Source organism: Anarrhichthys ocellatus, unplaced genomic scaffold (assembly GCF_004355925.1).
Source record: "Anarrhichthys ocellatus isolate YVR2014 unplaced genomic scaffold, GSC_Weel_1.0 scaffold23, whole genome shotgun sequence".
Classification (NCBI taxonomy): domain Eukaryota; kingdom Metazoa; phylum Chordata; class Actinopteri; order Perciformes; family Anarhichadidae; genus Anarrhichthys; species Anarrhichthys ocellatus.
The window spans coordinates 5026128-5046061 of NW_022280053.1; the positions used below are offsets into that span (position 1 = coordinate 5026128).

The 19934-nt window shown below is 42.2% G+C and overlaps 1 protein-coding gene across 4 annotated transcripts in view; it reads left to right on the forward strand.

Annotated features, from left to right (window-relative positions):
* The first annotated feature begins 1763 nt into the window (after positions 1 to 1763).
* znf462 (zinc finger protein 462) overlaps positions 1764 to 19934 on the forward strand; it is a 45525-nt gene continuing 27354 nt past the window's right edge. Inside the window, exon 1 of one of the 4 annotated variants that reach the window (XM_031859877.1) lies at positions 1764 to 2128. The gene's annotated coding sequence lies outside the window, so the exon portion shown is untranslated. Of the gene's footprint in view, positions 2129 to 2295; positions 4451 to 19934 lie in introns of those variants that run through there. The other 3 variants (XM_031859878.1, XM_031859879.1, XM_031859880.1) reach the window with 3 other exon arrangements.

Genomic DNA, 19934 nt, shown 5'->3' on the forward strand with positions numbered 1-19934 from the left:
CATTCCTGTTTCCATCTGTCACCTTATGCTTAACAGCACATTAAATATTTTATATTTTCAGATCCCAAGGTGTCACATATTTTAGACACTGTTTGTATCACATTGTTTAACAGCATTGCTGAGAATCTAGCCCTTGTGTTAGCACTGGTGACACGGATAGGATACAAAGTGATACGAAGACTGACTGAATATCATTTCTTATCTGAAGCTTCGATTCAATTCCACAAAAAATGTATTCCACAATCCATAATTCATAACCGAATCTCGCAAGAGGCAACACCAACACTTGTCAAACATGATTAACTACGTCTGTATCTTACACAAATTTAATTCCTCTCTGTGGCTCCGCCTGTAAATCAGCGTAGGCTACAATCATTAGTGAGCCTGCTCACAAGATTTGTGACTGAGGTTTTTCAGGTGGCACAAGGCAAGATTATTGTGTAAAAAAAAAAAGTTTCTGGGATTCAAACAAATTTCCTTCCTTTGATTGAAAAAGAAAACTGTCCTGAAGAGTTCACATGCTTTTCTTATAATGAGGGCAGATGTTGTTATTGCCATCAGCTGTCTGCAAAAAAACAAAAGAAAAACACGATGCATCTCCCTCACACAGCAGTGTACATCATACACATCACAGTAATCACTATGGACAGGTATCAAGAAATAAACATACTGGCATTTAGATCAATATAATGTTATGTATTAGTATGTTTTATTATCTATTCCAATGATTCTGTAAGAAAAATAAATACATCATAGACCCAATGTAACTTTCAATGCAATTATGCTTTATTATGAACTTAAAAAGTTCCTTTAGCTGCAAGAATTACATCAACTAAGGTCTGTTATGGATAAAAGTGAGCTTAACACCATGCAATGCATTCAAATCTTGAGTCTTAAGATAGTTTTAAATGCAGGAAGATAAGTTATAGTGACAAACTAACTGATAAAGCTGCCATTATATCAAAAATGTCAGACAGTGTGACAAGAAACCTCACATTGTGTAAATAATAAAAATACATCCAAGTGCATCATTTATGGTAATAAGCAGAACTAACACGTATAACATTCTTTTCAACAAAAGCCATCAAGTCACATCAACGTTCTCAGATGACATTATAGCTGCTCAATCATGCAAGGTAGACTCTTCTCCTCACTGCCCACCCTCCCATGTGTGCCCCTTCCGGGCCGCTCAACCCCCTCCCACCCATCCTCACACTGACATACATCTGAAGCAGGACCCTGCACCTTTTGTCTTGGGCTCCGTCTTTGTTAGCAGCTGGTGGACAGAGCAGCAGCCTGCAGCAGTAGCAGCAGCAGCATCAAGTCTACTTTACAGAGTAATGACAACACACTGCAACAAATCAGCCATTTTTATTTTCATTTTCTGAATGAGGGACAGAATAAATTAACACACATATCAAATGTATTGTTTTGATTTTATTTGAATGAAGACAATAAACCTTCAGGGGAGTGTGACAATGATAATTAGATGGAGGCAGTGTTGAATGGGAGTTCATATATATTTATTTTATTATGAATGTAGTTTGATAATATACATTTTATAAAATTGAGATGTGTATCAACACTGTAATATCAAATATATCTGTCTGTCTGTCTGTCTAGTTCTCTAATTATCTAGTTGTCTATCTGTCTGGTCGAAGTGTGAAGCAGCATCACCACCACCAAAGTGAACTGCAGATAACCCCATGACGTGGCAGACACAGTATGGAAAGCCTATATAAAAATGGTCAGAGCCCGCATGTATCTGGTGGTGGTCTGAGCCGCTGATAAGGCTTTGCGCGCTATCTGACTTCAGTCTAGATGAAGGATGAGCTTCTCAGACATAGACGTTGTCCATCCTGCTGATGCTCCCTCGTCTCATCGTAAACTCTTGTGCACCCTCTGGTGCTTGCTAGTCTCCCAAACTTCTTTGTGTAGCCTGCTTTGCAGATTGTCTTCCTTGTCTGTGTGGTTGCTCATTATTCAGAGACAGACGGATCTCAGGTCATCTGCAGCTGCAGCAAAGGAGAAGCAGGAAAGATGGCGATCATCCATTAGACCGACCGGGCGCACGCATGAAATACGAGGACAACTTTTGGGAGGATCGCTTGAGGAGAAGATTGTACCAGTGAGTTTTTTCCCCTCTTGCACTATATTTCCAGTTTCGCCAAGATTTCGGCTGGGCTTTCAGGTTCTGCGAGAACGTCGGTATGGTAGATCATGGGATATAATTTGGAGAGCGCCTCGTGAATGACCTGGAAAGAGCTGATCTCCCCCCCCCCTCCTCCTCCACCACCACCTTTTCTCCTTTTAGTCCAGGTCCAGCCGACTTGGGTGAGGAAGCCGGGGCGAGATTTTAGTCGGGTGGGCGCTCCGGCTGGCACCCATGTAGCCAAAGTCAAGTGGGTCTTCTCGCTTCCCAGTTAAATATCCTAGCCAACCTACACCGCTTCCTCGCCATGTCGCCTTTCGGTTTGTTGTCAAAGTGACACAAGGAAATGGACGCGGCGGTGTAAAGAGAGGGTCGCCTGCGTGTTTCAGCAGCGCCGGAGCGGAGTGTTTTGTTATTCTGACATGTCTGGTCAGGGGAATTATTGGCCCCGGCTGTGCGTCCCCCTCTCCGGCCGTGCGTGTTGTTGCGCGTTAGCTTCACGGAGAAGCCATTGCACGGATTGCTCTCCTCTCCCCAACCAGCCTCCATTAGCGACACAGAGGAGCTGGCATAGCCGCTGGTCCAGTCACACACACGCACGCACACACACACACTCTCACACACACTATGAAAGCCATGTCCAGTGTGAGGAAGCTATATGTGCTCTCTCCCCCCCCCCCCTCCCCTGCTCCTCTCAATTTAGAAAAAAAGAAAAGAGAAACCTTATCTGGTGGCGATTTTGAGTCGGGTCTCCACAGGGTTGGAGCTTGATGGTGGTTGAAATGGTGGCTTTATATATTTTGATTCTGATGTTTTGTTTTTGCTCTCATTGCTACACTGTTACCCGCTTGTCCCCTGCACTGTTTGGATGCCTATTTGCTGTCACTGGTCTCAAGTCAGGTATGTCATGCTAGTGGGGCTTCAACCATAAAATGGAGGAAAGCAGATGAGTCTCCAAGGAGAGCCCTGGAGTCAGACAGGCAGGATCCCTCACGCCAGAACAAAGGTTGTGTTCATAAATGACATGGCCACAGCCTCTCCTCCTCCTCCTCCTTCTCCTCCTTCCTCTTCTTCTTCTTTTTCTGCTTTTTTCTGCTCGGAAGTTGAGTCTGCTACAGGAAGCAGAAGACTTCTGATAAGTGAGGTTAGATCCTTTAGTGGAGCTCTCAAGGTTAACTTCAGGAACTTGCTGCTTTTTCTAAATTTGTGCATGATTTAACACAATGTGAACTGTAAATATGTGGGATTTCTTTTGGGTTTGTTGCTGTTGTAGGATCTGCAGATGGCACTTTTGGACTATGTGTGTGTGATTGTGATGGATGAGGGACACGTGGATGGGATGGGAATTTAAATGCTGAATAATGCAGTGTTTTGGCCATGCAGGTAGTTAATGTTCAACAAAGTAGTCTCGACCCTCTCTCTGTCTTCTCTGTGTGTGTGTGAGAGAGTGAAGTAATCGCTGCAGATAGTTTCTTAAAGGAAGTTCTCAAGATGATTCTCGTTTCTGTTTTTTGGATGAGTTTTTGGGGAAATTAGAGTTCAGCGGCTGTTATCTACACAAGTTAAGTGTTTATAGTCTTACTCATGATTTGTAGACTAATTATTCACACAGGAGCTGGAGGACTCTGCTGTTTGTTGGGATGTTATTGTGAGCTTGTACCGATTTGTTTGCTTGCTTCAGGTATATTGAGATACTTTAAAAGCTATTTTCGGACAAATACATTTTGATATTTCAATACGGTAACATGCCCTATGTTTTTAACGCAGCCTATGTCCACTGTACAGCCTGAGGTGACTTTTCACATATTATGTCCTAAAGGTGTCTGTTGACCAGCCTGTCAGGAGAGTGAAGGAGGTGTGTTTGCAAGATGTAGTGTGTTCCTGTGGCAGTTACTGTGTGTGTGTGTGTGTGTGTGTGTGCGCGCGCGTGTGTGCGCGTGTGTGTGTGTGGCTGTGCTACGCTCTGCAGTTCCCCCGGCCACTGTGTGAAATCTTGCTGACAAGGAGACTGTGAGCTTGACACAGTGTGCTGCGACAATGCTGGGGCTGAGAAGAGCAATCAAAATGGTGGCGATGCTCCTTCTCCCTGGCGTGGCAGGGCAAACAGGTTCTCAAGGAGGAGCCGATAGAGGACGGGCGGGCAGGACCTGCTGCGGTCGACACTTTTGTCACACAGACGGGTGCAATGGATACAGTCTGGTGGACGGTGGATGTTTCTGTAAATGAGCCGAGTGATTAAACTCTGGATGCGGTCGTGATGTTTCTTTCCACACAGATTGTCTCGGGGATACTGACACGGTACGCTGTCCTCTGTGCATTTAGAGTTCCCGTAGTAACTTTCACAAGCCTTCAACACATTCTTGACCCTTTCTCAATTGCAAAGCTGATAATGGTGGCTGCTGCTGCTGCTGCTAAGCTAATCTGTGTGCTCAGGTTTTCAGTTCAACTCACCAGCTAAGGTCGTGTGGGTCATGCAGGGCTGTTTGCTTCTGCTGTAGCAGAGAAGGTCTTTCTAGTTGTATAGTGTAGTGTTGTACAGTAAGCCAAGGCTGGATTACTAACAGGGCATAGTAGGGAACTACACAGGGGCCCCAGACACTCAGAGGCCCCCTGAAGTCCCCAGGTTGTCTTTGTGGCAATTACTTTGTTGTAATTAGATCAATTACACATTTTTCTGGTAATACACACCACTAAAGTATTAAAAAAGATTAAAAGCATAGAGCCCTAAGGTGGCTCCTGCATTCATGATCAGATCTTGAACCCCCGTCTTATAGATGGCCTGTCTCTGAAGTGTACAGCCTAAATGATTAGTCGATTATTCCATTAAGGATTTGCTGCTTCTCTCTGTTTTACATTATTTTAAAATATTATAATTGTGAACCATTGCTTTGTCATAATGTTATGTTGGTAAATGAATATGTTTGGATTTTTGGACCTGTTTTCAGGTGAAACAAGACATTTGAAAATGTGACCTTGGGATTTGGAAAATTGGCAAAAGGATTATCCAAGAAAATAATCATAAGTTGCAGCCCTACTAAATTGGAAATTAATATCTCAAGTATTTCAGTTGATAAACAAGGGAGTGTTTGATCAGTTTAATCTAACTGGCATAAAGCCAACATAGGGCTTGGCTTTCCAGAGAAATACTGGTTGATTTCTTGAACTTTAGGCAAAATGCATTGCTTCTTCCATCATCTTTATATTTCTAAAGCTGCTGTAATTAAACATACTCTATTCATAATATATTTACAGAGCATCGGGTTATTAAATTGACCGTTGTAGCTTCAATTGTAGTTTCATGGTCCAAATTGGTGACTGACTGAATATTTGTATCATATCTGAAGTACTGCAAAGGCAAATCCAAATCAAAGTGGTTTACTTTTACCTCCACATAACATATTTCAGTGACATTTTTTACTGCAGTTCAGCTTCAAAGTGACAAGGCAGAACTGAACTATAGATACTTTTAGAGAAAAATTGACACAACCGGATTTTTGCAAGGTATTTCAGGATTACGCTTAAAAAGCTCGACAGAGAGGACAGAGGATTAAACAAGACTTCTGTGATGGTTTGAACGCTGGAAGGAAGTGGTTGTGAAGCTCATCACTCACTCAGATACTCTTTCTGTGTCTGTTGCATACACACGCACACACCCCTCCCTCTCCCCCACTCACTCGCTCACATTGGGCGATGCACTCCTCCATTCTTCTCTACCTGGGGCAGTGAAGAAGGCCAGGGAGACGCACAAAAGCAAATTGAAATGCTCCAGTGAGTGCTTTCTTGACATGATGCATGGCTCATGAGATGCAGCCGGGCCCTGCTGCTACACTTGTAAAGTGTGCTGAAACACACAGGCCCCACATCCAAAACACTATATAGTCATTACAGCACAGCTAAAACCTCACCACTTTCTGCTTGCATTTGACCGACCTTCTACACTCCATAAACATATTTCGTTCATGATTTAGAGATTTGCTTTAGATGTGAAAGCACAACATTGTTACAGTACAAAACCCGCCAGGATCCTCTGAATTATTTAATGCTGTGTAACTAGGTATAGGCCTATTTGAAAAAGCAACATGGTGCCGGGGTTTAAATGGAACAAGGAAGTGGCTCGCTGGTGGTGTCATTCCAGTAGCCGTTGTCAGTTGCCACGTTACACTGCTGCAGAACTGGTTCCTCCTCTCTGCTTTCCATCAGAACATCAACAGTTCAACATCACCTTCCCCCTCCTGGAAATACATGCTTGTAGCTCAGCACAGCTCACAGTTTTGTCTTATATAGGGGGCTAGTTTTGACAGAAAATGAAGACTTCAGGTATAAAGTGGCCGAGGTGATGAGAGAGTTTGTCCGGTGAGATAAATTAAGCCGTCGAAGCGGCACACTCAGGTTTCCAGCCTGAATTCAGGATTCATGCCCTTCTCTTAAAAGACACAGTGAACCAACTCTGTCAGCCTCGATCTGCCTGTGGTGGGAAAAAAAATCCTGAATTCTTTGGAGACGCCCGTTCCTTGGGCAGTGTGGTGCCACCAGACAAGGCCTTCATTGAGCAGGAACAGGAGTGGTCTTGTAGAAGGGATCCACACTGGCTCGGCCTACGAAGCAACAGAGCTGTCCAAGGACGATTAAATATTTAGGAGCTTGGAAAGGAGGTCTCAGTGGTAAGTTAATATTGATGGGTCTCTCATCTTTCCCTTCTCAAACTTGTTGAGCTGCCTCAAGAGGTCAGTTTGGCGAACCTGGAGAGGAACCTCACCTCTTCCCTTCTTAGATAAATGTACCAGTAGCTTTAAAATAGTTCCTCCAACGTTCCTGTGAGCAAACCAGACTGAATTTGACTTTTCTGCCTTTTTAAAAATTGTTTCCTGTGTCCTCTTTTGGTCACTCTGAAGTACTCCATCCTGACTAGCTTGTAACATCACCCACTCCCTGTAACTGTAGTAACTGCCATGTCAGGCTTATAAGGAAGTCAGCATTGCAGTGTTTTCTGGCAGTTGTCCACTGAGCACCACTTACAAGAAACCCTTCAGTGCATCTCACAGCCTTCTCTCTTATTTTGGTGAATTGGTGGAATTGAACACTGCATGCATATTTATGGATTAAAAGAAAACAATGAGGCAAGAGCATTCGGTGGAAGATGGTTTTCCTCATTGTGAGACAGAAGACATAGTCGCAGCATACAAATAATACAATTTACTGGGTTGTAGTTTGGTTTAAGAGCTGACCTTTGTCTGAGATGATACAGAAGTCTTTGAGATAGCAGCAGATTGATTCATGTCAGGAAATGGTTTCCGAGGACAGACGGACTACAAGGCTGTGTGGAATGTAAGGTTTCCTGGAGTGATTGTCTTTGTGAAAAAACACTTCCTGGTTTCTCTCCAAGATCGGTCCTTGGACATCCTTCACTTGCCCGGCTCCTCGGCGGTTGTTTATTTAGCCCATGATCTTGTGCGTTTCAGTTTGAGGACATCTGAATAAAGCATGCTTTCAGCCCCATAGCTGTGACTGAGAACATTTAGGGTTTATGTATTGTGTGTGAAGCAGCAGATAAATTAGGTTTTGCTTGTTTTTTTCTCGCTGTAGCCTACTTGTGTACAGTACTTGATGGAGTTCGTTTTTCTGAGAATTTTTCTTTTCAAGCTCGAGGGAAGAAACCTCTTGAGAAAACCAAATATATCTACCTATTCCTCCCAATATAAAACTGTAAAAATAATCACGCCTAAGGCTATTAATTAAATTGTGCACTTAATCATTTTTGGATGGAATATTTAATCATGTTGCTAAGGGGTTGCCCCAAGTTTTATCTTTTATGCTTTTCAGTCTAGAAAAACATATTTGTACCTCTCTAATAGAAGCACTAAAACATGTTTGCTGTAGAACCTGTTGGGTCACCTGGGTTTGATGTTATCTACAGAAGCTTACACATATCTCCTGAAATGTTGGTATGCAAGCTCCGTATTTAGATGCACAGTCCTCAGATGTCTCTAGGTCGTCGTCTTTTTCAGCGAACAAAAAAAAACCACACACATCTCACTTCTGCTTTTGCTGACTGCCATGACAGTCAGCAGAGGAACAGACAGGAGGGGAAGCTGCTCGCTCAGGTCTGTGCTCTTAAAGCTAAACACTACCATCTGTGTAACGAGATAGCAGAGCGAGCAGAGGCAGCAGCTCCACTCAGCTGAGCAGGACAGTCAAGTCAAAGACCTTGAGGAGCACAAAATGGTGGACGGCCATGCCACTGATACTCCAGCGTGATTGGCAGTGTCTCCTTGGCCACAGTGGGGCAGGCTGCGTGAAATGGAGTCCTCTGTGTGGAGCCTTGGCCCAGCCTCAGCTCTGATGCAGAAGATAATTCTGTCATCCCCGAGAGAGAGAGAGAGTGAGAGAGTGAGAGAGCAAGCCAAGAGAGGTGACTGTACTAAAAGAAGGTTGAGCTTCCAGATAACTCGGACCATGCTCGTCTGGTTGCTTCCACCTATTATCCTCACTCTACTACTTGATTTCCTGGGTTCTGACTTCTGCTTTTAACTGCATTTTTTAAATATTTGGTGCTTTTGCATTGAACAAACATGCAGTGGCTAGAAAAGCAAGATTAGCTTTGATGAAAAGATGCATTTTTTGGTTTGGTAACAGGAATGAAGAGAGCGACTATGTGAGGGTATTCATTATCTAACCTTCACACCGAGCAGGCTTTAGCTGCGGGATTTACCAGCCCTCTGTTTTTGTTGCTTTGTGAACATTTCAGGCTTGAAGGTCACATAAATATCCCTGAAGGCTCATGATTAAAGGTAAATGCAGAAGATGTAACAGACTGTAAGCGGGTACATTTTGAATGGAGTAGTGTTTCTTTTTTTTTATGGCAAATTTTTAACATGACAACCTGAATACAGGAGCCACACGGAAGATGGGCATTAATGCTCGTCTCCTCTTAATCTGCTTGGTCATTATCTTCTCTGCAAAAGAGGGCAACTGCTACTACTGAGTGCTCTGTGTTGCAGTCGTCCCCTTTTTCAGATGGAACAGTCTCAGCCCTTTGCTAAACACAAAGGCTACCCTTGGAGCAAGGTTACTTGTACCATGATGGCCAGCTTCTTTCTTCTTCTTTTTTTGGGGAGCAGCTTTAGTTGTTACTATTTTGCAAATTAGCAAATCGGATTGCTTTGATTGAGAAAGGAAATGTCTTGTTTTGCAGAGACAGAATTTGAAGAGGAAAATGAGTGCAGCGATATTAAGTATTAAAGGCCGTCTGACTGGATGGGTGATGTCAAGTAACCATCTGCCAGAGAGGGACGGACTGACCTTGCAGTATGGACGACGCAGACATAAAATAGAAAACTATCGTCTCTTCCTGGGATTAGCATAGTATTGCAACTTGCAGCGATAGCAGTGGCATTTCTCTCTCTTTCTGTCTCTCTTTTTGATGTGAGGTCTTGCTTGAAGGCCTCAGTCAGCAGAGAGTACTTTGAAGTCCCAAGATCTAAATCCTTCAATCCTCTTCTCTGCTTGTCCTTTACCACTGATGTGGTATATGTTTGTATCACTTTGATATTGAATCAGAGCGTTGCTACATTTTTGTTCTAATTTGTTGTCATTTAGTCTTTATTACTGGAGCGCATTTGGCATAAGACAGAGAAACGCTCATCGACATTGGAGAGGGAAGCGTAGGGACTGGATAAAGTGCAGCCGACCTTGAGACAGCCGGACCAAACACCAAGGTTTCACTACAATGGATGAAATAAGACTTCAGGCTAACCCAGCGACGGGAGGTCGGTGACGGTTGTTCCAACATTTTTACAGAGTTGCGTCTCCGTCGTGGCATCCCGGATCGAGCTGCACTTGACGAGCGGACCGCAGGACAGAGCGCAGGACTCCGGTTGGACGAGAGGAGGTGGACTCTGTGTTTGCGTCAATGATGCTTGGTGCTCAAACATAGTCAGAGTTGATGGACAATGTTTCACTGGTGTCAAATTTTAAGATGTCAGCCATATTGACCAGAGAATGTTTGCTTTTGTTTTGTTTTTTTGTGTAGCAAATGGACTACACCTGCATTTCGTTGTGCAACCCTGTGTTGCATAATGACAACAGATTATCCTTGAATCCTTGAATAGAAAAAGAATTCCGTTCTGCTTCCCCTTCATTTTGTTCCATTAGACCTGCATTCAGTCAGCTTGATAGGATGGTGGGAAGCCTACATAATCTTTTCCTTAACACAGACTCTTTAAGGGTCGCCTGGGCCTGCAGCGGTGAGGTGTTTCTTTTAACTCCTCTGGATGTGACACCAGTGAAGGTCAGGCTGCAGACAGATCAGCAAAGCTTGCTGGTGTAGCAGCGTGTGAAAGGCTATGCACCTGTATTTACCAGTCCTCCGAGACAATCGGGGATTACTGAGCTGGTTCCTTGAATGTTTTTCTCATTCATTTCGTTAAAGTAACCAGTAAAAGAAAGTTAAACACAAAAGGCTACTGTTTGTAGTCCCTTTGTGCATACGCACATACCTCGTAAACTCAGGGTTGTTATTATGAAAGACTCTGTTAGTTGCAATGAAAATCAAGCAGTGGGCTACTTTTGTTAAAGTGAAGTGATTCTAATTAGATAAATCATTATCTATTTTCAGTGAATGTCAAAGTGTACAGAGACGAGCATGGACTGCAAGGAGCAATTTCTGAGATTCAGACATAAAATCTGATCTAAGACCCTCTGATTTTTGTACTGTAACATAGTGAAGACAAACTAGAAGAGTTAAAGAAATGATGGCACCACTAGGACCTAATCTAGATCAGGTCCTCTTGCTATGATGGATGGTCAAGTAAAGAGGAAGCTCTACCAAGAGAAAAACCACCAAGAGGCCAAAAGCAAGCTAAAAATAACAGAAGGACTGAATAGCAGAGTTTATCCACAACATACACTAAGCAAGAGTGTCATGTGTTCTTTACACTTCTGAGCTGAGTGGTAGGACTACTTCTCACCAAAAACTACATGTTAACGTTGCAATATGTGGCCCGTTCCCGTGACAGGAAATATAACTTGTGATCTGACGAAACCAAAGTAGAATGTTTTGATCTTTATTCCTAAATATAGAGCAATTGCACATTGAGTAGAGGTCAGACAATGCCTACTGTAACGCATGGTGGGGGCATATTTAGGCAAATGTTACAATTAACTGTTAAGAACTAAAAACACACTGTGAAGGGGTTAAATTTAAGACTAAAACACAGACAGACTGGACAACTCCGTGGTAGCGACCTGTCATTCACAAGGTAGCCCCGCCCTAGGGCATATCTCGCTATATCTTCTATTTTACTCAGAATAGGACTTCCTGTCTCCAAAAAAAAAAATGCTAAATTGTAGTTTCACTGTAGCAAAAGTAGAGACTCAATTAAATTAGTTACAGAGCAATATCTATCTAAAGTTTGCTAACGAATATTAGCCACCATAAGCTACTGGTCAGACCAGACCAAATAAGGCTGTTGTGGCAAAACCCCTGAATGTGTTGAACTGATCAAGAGTGTGTTTTATTTCTTATGAATTTCCCTTTTAATTCGTAAGAGCTTTATTGCAGATTTTTGCTTCACATCAACTATTCAGATGGATATAAGATGAAGCAGTGCTAGAAGAATGTTCCTGGTTAAGACAGTGTTAGCTGGTGAATGGCTGACCTACTTGTTTTGATGCCGTACGCTTCCTGAAACTGATTTGTTGTCAGATTAACATCTATGTTTCTCGTCAGGTGGCTGAAAATAGTTTATGACAATGTTGATGATTTGGGCCACTCTCAGTGACTTCAGGCCCATCCACGCTTGGTTGATTCATTGTTAGCATGATATGGTCTCAGCATTTACTGCATAGCTGGTGATTTAGCGTAATGTTGTCACTCAATCTGCCATTTTTATTCCGCATATTGACCTCAGAGAATAAAAACTAAAACAGAATCTAAATGAAACTTTTATCAGAGAAGGAAGGAACCCAAAAGCTTTTATTTTGAGTTTCGTAGTTTAAGCTTTAAATAATTAAAATCGAAACATTGTGAGGCATACATTAAAATGTATGCCAGCAGTTAGCGTGCGTGATGGCGATACTGTTGTATTTTCAGCTCCATTCTGCTTTTTCTCCGTTGTATTTCATGCCATTCCCCTCCCTATCATTCCATTCCAGCAGATGTCTGATGAATGTTATGACAAAACGTTTATACCGAACATTATCGATTGCTCACATCTCCTCTGAAAGGGCCCGGTCCATTGATTCGCCAGGTTGGATCGATGTCTCATCTCTGTGTATTCAGACTTTCTCAAATAAGCAGCAGAATGTGATCACATAATTTAAGGAAGCTCTCAGCTCTGCTCAGAGGCAGAGAGGGGGGAGGTCACTGACCAGCTATATATATGTATCTATATCTATATCTAGAAAGATATAGATATATATAAATCACATGTTCATCACATGTTTATTCACACGTTTAAAAAGGTCAAATGTATCTATTTTTGTGTATAAAATCAAGCTAATATGCTGATACCTGGCAGGTCTCGTATTTTGCTATTTAGCACTAAACACAAACTACACTTGAGGTTGATGGGAGTGTCGTTGGTGTTACTGATACCTCCCCCACTATTCATTTTCTGATGTATCCTTTTAACATGAAGACTTAGTTTACTGTAAACTTTGGCGTCTTCTTGTAGCAGGAACACTTCTGAGTGCAGGGGGACATAACAACAGTGTGAGAATCGGTTTAAATCGATCTGCTTTTCATGAAAAACTGTAAAACCCCAAAAAACGACGAGCAAAAGCACAGCGCTTACCTACAATGTCTCTACCTTTACATGCTTACTGAAGCAATGGTCTGTGCAGTGGCGTTGTTGTATCTGTCAATATGTAATTCTGCTGTGTGGGGATTAGGCAGCAGCACAGTATTGGAATATGAAGGTCATTCAGGTTGGACCAGCTTTTCTCTTTTGAACCAGTGTTGTTATCTGCTACAGTGCCGACAGATAAAAGCCCACTGTGAGCCAAGGAGAGTGTGAGCTGCACGCAGGCCAAAGAATCACTACAAACCTGGCTCGCATTTGAGGGCACCAAACCTAATCTGAAACCAAAGTAACTTCCAAAGCAGGTATAAGAAATTCTCGTGGGGTCCTTTTTAATGGATAAATGCTCAGTGACATATTCAATGTGTGTTTTGAGACCTTCAGGTGAGGCAAAAGCTATGAAAAAACCAAGACAAGTTGACGCTGGAATTCAGACCTTTGTGCGTATTTGAGGTGATGATGGTGTTGGTTAACTGTGTGCAAGCACGTGTGTATTTGCTTTCTCCAATGAATGCTGTTCATGCTTGGCTAACAGAAAGTGTAACCACATATGGCTGCATGGTAGCAGACAGTGGGTCAGTCCAAACGTTAATTATGCTTCCTGGTTACCCTTTAGCGGTGGTTTCAGTGCCCGGAGAGGCCCTATGTCTGTTCACCATAAATAAGACAGCAGGAATGGGCCTAAAATTATATCATACATGTGTTATGGCTCCATAACACCAAACAACAAATTTAAAGACCCCACTTTGGGTTCTGGGAAATTATAATAGTGTGTCATTTTATGCTTTGAATTTAATTTGAATAATAGTTTCTTTAAAAATAAATGATATACAGAGCTGTAATAAATTTGAATGTGAAGTAGAACAGATTTTGTTGTGGTTAAAAGGGATACTAAGGTGAAATGAGTTCGCTACAGCTCAAATAGAAATGGCGTGTTAAGATTTTTTTTACAGACGTGGAAGGAGTGACTCAGTTGTCCTGACCCTCAGTGTCTCTGTGGCTGTATTTGCAGCTCATTGCAGCCGGGATGGTAGTGGCAGTCAGTGGGTCTGAACCTGTTTTGGCGTTCCATCTTTGTAAGCTTGTTTTCAATCTGTTTTCAGGAGTTGATATAGTTGGAACCATGTCAAGTCTAGCCCAACATACTGTCCTCTTTGAACAGATTTAGCACTCCCATGTTGGAATTTAAACTCAGGATAAAAAAGATTATGCAGCTTGCATGTCATTTCTGTTACTTTACAAACTGGAAAACTTGTGGGGAAAATTGTACTGAAGTAGCTCGAAAAAAAAGCAAAAGATACTTTTGTGTTTTCAGCCAGAGAGCACATACAAATCAGTCGCCAGGTCTAGATCTGCAACCAATAATATCTGCCATCAATAAATCTGTCAATTACTATGTCAATTAATTGTTTACCTGTTGGTCTGTAAAATGTCACAAAATAGGGAAAGATGTCCAACACCATTTTCTATGATGTCTTCAAATTGCTTGTTTGCTCGACTAACGGTACACAGAAAACTTCATAAAACAGTATATCCTCAACTGTCACTGCCATTTGAATATGTTTCACGATCATAAAACTGCTGCACTCCAATCAATAAGCATCCATTCATATACATTTGTGTGCCAAGTGACAAATGTTAGACTACCAAACGCTGTAATATTAAAACATTGTAACATTGTAAAATGTAAGCCAGCGCAGTTATAAGTGATCTCAACAACAGGCTCTAATCTTCACTCTAAATCTCACACCCAATGATGCAGTCACCAGGTGTCGGATGAATAAGTAAAACTTTGAAACCAAAGCCTTACCTCACTTCTTCTGGTCTCAAAGTTGTATCTGGTAAAGGGAAAGATTAATGGTTTGGTGCCAAAATAAATATTTCTAGCTGCTGCTTGACTTGGCCCATACTTGCATCAGCAGATGTTGGATTTCAGAACGATGATTCGAGCCTTCAGATACAAAGCTACTGAAAGGCTGTCATACTGGGATAAAGACAGGTGTTGTTGAAAAACAGCCAAGAGGGCTTTTAGTAGTAGTATTTGATGCATTAGGAGCAAGTTTGACCAAAATATCATCGTCCCATAAAGCACTACCCTCTCTAGTCACGTCTGCTTCCTTCAAGAAGGGAGTGAGTTGTTTAAGAAAGAGAATAACTGACCTTTCATCGCTCAGCCCCTTGCCCATTTTTTTGCACATTTCTAAATTATGCAGTGGGACTTAACCTTTACAGTCTATGGAATTGCCTCGTTGTTCTAATACATTACTTGTGATGTATTTCTTTGTGTGCAACAGTTAAAGTATGTCTGCCTTGTCTCTCGCATAAAGTAGAATTAACCCTTAAAACAAAGTTGTTAAAAACATTGATACGTACAATAAGGAGGTACAAATAAAAACTTCCTCTTAAACAAATTCTTTATGTTCTACTATCCTACTACTATTTAAAATTAATCGGGAACTAATTTCATATTCAGATAAGTCGTTTAAGTCGTTATGGTCCGACCCTCTCAAATGTGTGGAATTGATAGTACGTATATTTAATTACAAAATCATCAACAGATTGATCGCAAGTGCAGGTGCTCTCTATTATGTATATATTATGCATTTAACTGCTCATTCTCATATTCTCTTTTTTTGACCAGATGTATTATACCATTGAGTGAATTATATTATTGCAGCATCCTGTCACAAGTTGGCATATTTCATGGCAGGAAGTGCTTTATAGTGGAACAATGGAACCGAATGACAGATGCACATTAATACTGTGGGAATACTGAGAAAAGGGAAAGGCACTGATTTTGCCGTCGATCAGGTTGATATAAAGTCTGAATATTAGTTATTCACAAAGAGAGACAGTGTTCCAGCTTGCAGAAGCTGCCGGTTATGAACCCGTTTGTTTTGCCACAGGGATGGTGTGCGTCAAACTTCATGTCTCTTCCTCCTGCTATACAAATATGTGATAAAATAATCACAGCAAAGAGCTGCAAAAGCTGAATTCATGTTAACAACTCTCACTCACAAGTGAGGCGTACTGTTATTTAGGGGTGGGAATCAGAGAGCAACTCGCTATGCAACACTATCGGCGATATGTATCTCACGATAACAATGGTATCGCTATACAGCAATTCTGCGATACTTGACACATTACAAGACAATTATCTACGATATATCAAAATATCTGTGTAACTTAAGAAGACAAAATACCCCTAAAAAGGCAAAAAGCAGGAATTATGTATTTATTTACTGCATTGTGTATTGTGCATCAACTGAGATGAAACAATGTATAACAGTGTATAGACGCTTATCTTAGTCCCTCTTCAAACACACACACACACACACACTGACTGCAACTTGTTGATGTCCACGTGTGCCATCATTCTAATGTAAAACTGCCAGAAAGTACAACAGTTCCATGATAAAACAAATGGCAGGCCATGTCAGTTTATACGCGCTAGTTTAGCGTTTGAATAAATTTTTATTGAGAGCACCATGAGTGGCTCTCACGGTCTGACGGTCACTGTGATAAATCAAGCGTCAGGCCGTATTTGTCCAGTTGAAAGCCGAAAGGACTGTCACCCTGAGAAAATGGTGGTAATGTGTTATTTATGGGACCTAGAGTTGGGCACTCTTCGACCCACGAGGTTCTGGACATGGAGCAGCCACTCGACCCCCGTGCCAAAGACGTTAACTAGTTTATTTTCCAGTCGGAAACGGCTGTTTGGAGCGCCTGCATGTTTTAATAGAAATATCGTATTTGGCAAGATTAAGTATTGCAATATATTCGAGTATTGATATTTTGTCCCACCCCTACTGCTATCTACAACGAAAACATGAATTGGAAGGCCATGTTTTAGACATTGACATAAACATAAATATATATATATATATATATATATATATAAACATATATGTTAGACATTGGATTTTACCCTCTAAAGTTTACAGTTGTAGTGAGGTTGAACAGAGATGGTTACAGTTTGGTGTGGTTTTCTAAGTGATGAGCTTCATCGCTGTTTTAGTTCATGAAGCATTCTTAATGAATATCATCAATAAGATCATCAGGTGAGCCAAAATATTCAGATTGAGGTTCGCCTGGAGTTTGAAAGATTGTTTAGTTTGCTGCTTTACAACACATTTGGGATGCTTTTAATATCTGTTCACGTTGATTTTGTGTCATATAGCTTCTCATTTGCCTATACAAAGCTGGTGGACAGATGAAACACCTGTGCAAACACCAATGAAGCACAACAACACCTTGCTACCTTTGTTAAAACTCACGTTGGAGAGCTGCTCTCTCAACCCTTTGATCATTTTCTTTGAGGCCCTAGTTTGTGGTGTATTGTATAATATTATGCAGTGTGTTGTATGTGTATCAGCAACTGTTGAGCACATTATCAGATCTGGTGTGTTGTGTGCTCCTTGATGACATCAGAGGATGGGAGTAGTCATCTTGATCTCCAGCTCCCTATCTCCTGTTGGTGCAAGAGGCCAGATTCTCTCTGGTGATGTAATGTTTTCTGCTCTTCTGCTAAACACCGTGAGATCTTTCTCTGCGGTCTCCTCAGAATAAGACCAAGGAAGACTGAAGAGATCAGAATTTGAAGCATTATACATTCACATTTGCCCTTCTTTCTTTAAACTAAAAATGTATTGGTTTTTCTCTGATGGTGTCATCTCCTCTCAGCAAAAAAATCAATTTGCCATGGCTCTGGCTACCTGCTGCTATTGCCACTGTATCGTCGCTTTAAAAAGCAGGCTGGCATTTTCAATCAATGGGTTATTAATTATTGAGGGTGTGCAGGTTGACAAGATGCACATCCCGTCTTGTTTGCCAGATGAATTATCTGGAGCCAGGATGCTGATATTTTCTCTCCCTGACGACAGGAGATGGTAGTGCTAACCAACAGTTAAGGACAAAAAACCTCTGTAGTCCTAATCAGCTTAATGCTGGTGTATTCAAAGGCCCTCTTTCAGACAGAGCAGCTGCTGTCAGCCGGTCTGAGTAGAGGGTGTGACTGCTGGCAGAGCTCGCCGATGCAGAGAGACCGGTTGGTGATTAACAAATGTCAGTAGACTTTGGAATCTGTGGAGCCCAGGCTTTTTCCTCAGTTGCTTTCCACCAAAGGTATTCCAGGTGGCTCCGTCATGCTCTTGCGCTGCCTTCCCCCCCTCCCCTCCCCTTTCAGACCTGCTCTCTCCTTCTGCTCACTCTCTCTCTCTCTGCTCCCTTGTCCCCAGGGTTTCAGAGCTCTGAGATAAAGAAGTTCAGACATACCTCACATTTTTAGACCCCCTTGTGGAACATAGTCGGCAGTTTCTCTCCACGTAGTGGATGTCGCTTGCTCTGACCTGTTCTTTGGAACGGGGGATTCAGTTCTCTGGAAATCCCTTCATGTGAGAGATAATGTCTCTGAGAAATGAAAGGACCGGGCAAAGTTAGCCCTGCAAGAGTGTGAGATGTTTTCTGCTGAACTGCGTGGGCAGAGGGCTTGGGCACGCTACTGTACATCTGGCAGATAGATTTCTGTCAGCGGCTCTCTAGTGTCAGGCGGCCGCTGCCTTTGAGGAAGAGGATCAGATCTGTGGGTCCATGTTGTGTGCTGGCTGAACACCTAAGCGCACATAGCCAGCTCCTAAAATGGCTGCCCTTGAAGCTCGGCTCAGAGGAGGATCTGAGCAGCTCAGTCGCTGCCTGTTAGAGCCCCAGCTGACTAGATGAAAGCAGTTACACAATCTCACCCATTAACTTGGTGTGGCGCTGGGACTGACCGGCTGAAAAGACAGCCAACTCTAAGGCAGATGGCGGTTGTGTTGGAGGCTTTTTTTTTTCTTCTCCTCCCCGGGCATTCCTTCTCCCCTTCTCTCCGAAAGGATTCTCTTGATATCCATGTCAAGGAACCTGGCATTAGGAGGCAACTTTGTTCAAAACAGCAGTGAACTGCCAAGAGAGCAGGGTGGGGCCCCGTGGTGAGGCTGTAACCTGACCCTGGACAACAATGGATCCCCTGGTTGCTCAGGGACATACTGGCAGCTTGGCCGGCTCACATGGAGCTCTGCACTGGCTGGCCAGTTGGGTTTGGGAAGCAGGGCGGGATTCCCAACTGTCTCTGGCTGGATCTCACTTGAAATTTGCCGTATCCAGATCAGTAGACAGAATCTGATTTTGGTATTAAAACAATATTGTTTGATTGGTTATTCTAATTACAAGAAATGACACTGGAACTGTTAAATGTTTTATTGTTCACTTAAACCTTTTAAAACAACTAATTAAACTAATGGCTGAAGGGGGGGGGGGAGATTGGTCCAACTAACACAGGACTTTCAACCAGGAGAACTGTATTTGTGTCCCAAGGAGTTATTTTGGTGATGACGTGTTTTTTGTACTTTTGTAACGTGTATGTTTTAATCAGTTTACGTGCTCATTTGAAGCCCACCCAACCATGATGTTTTTCCTGAAGTTAGAACTTAGTGGGTTTTTGCCCGAACCTAAGAAAGTGTTTTTGTGGGATTTCACAATGTAAACCTTGTGTTTAATGTGACCGTATATCATAGTTTGACGTGTTGGGCTACCGAGTGCATTCGAAAGGGACACCAAGGGGTCTAACCAAGTACCAGTAAGTGCCAAGTTGGGATGAGAACATGTTGATATTACGTGCCAACAAATCTTCCATAACTTTGGAATTTTATGACGAATAGAGCAGCAGTACTCTCAAGTAATAAACCTCAAATACTGAGCTACAAGACATTATTGAGTTCGGGCACTACAAGGACAAATATTTAAATTTCTCCGCTCTTGTGCCTATGCCAGAACTGAAGACAATAAAAGAGAACTACACTGATTTAGCTTTGTCAGTTTAAAAAATAAAGTCCAAAATCGATGCAGCATAGATATCACCTTTTTATTTCACGCATTCCTCTTTCTTATCAAAACACGGCACCTACATCACCTGTGTGTGTGTGTGTGTGTGTGTGTGTGTGTGTGTG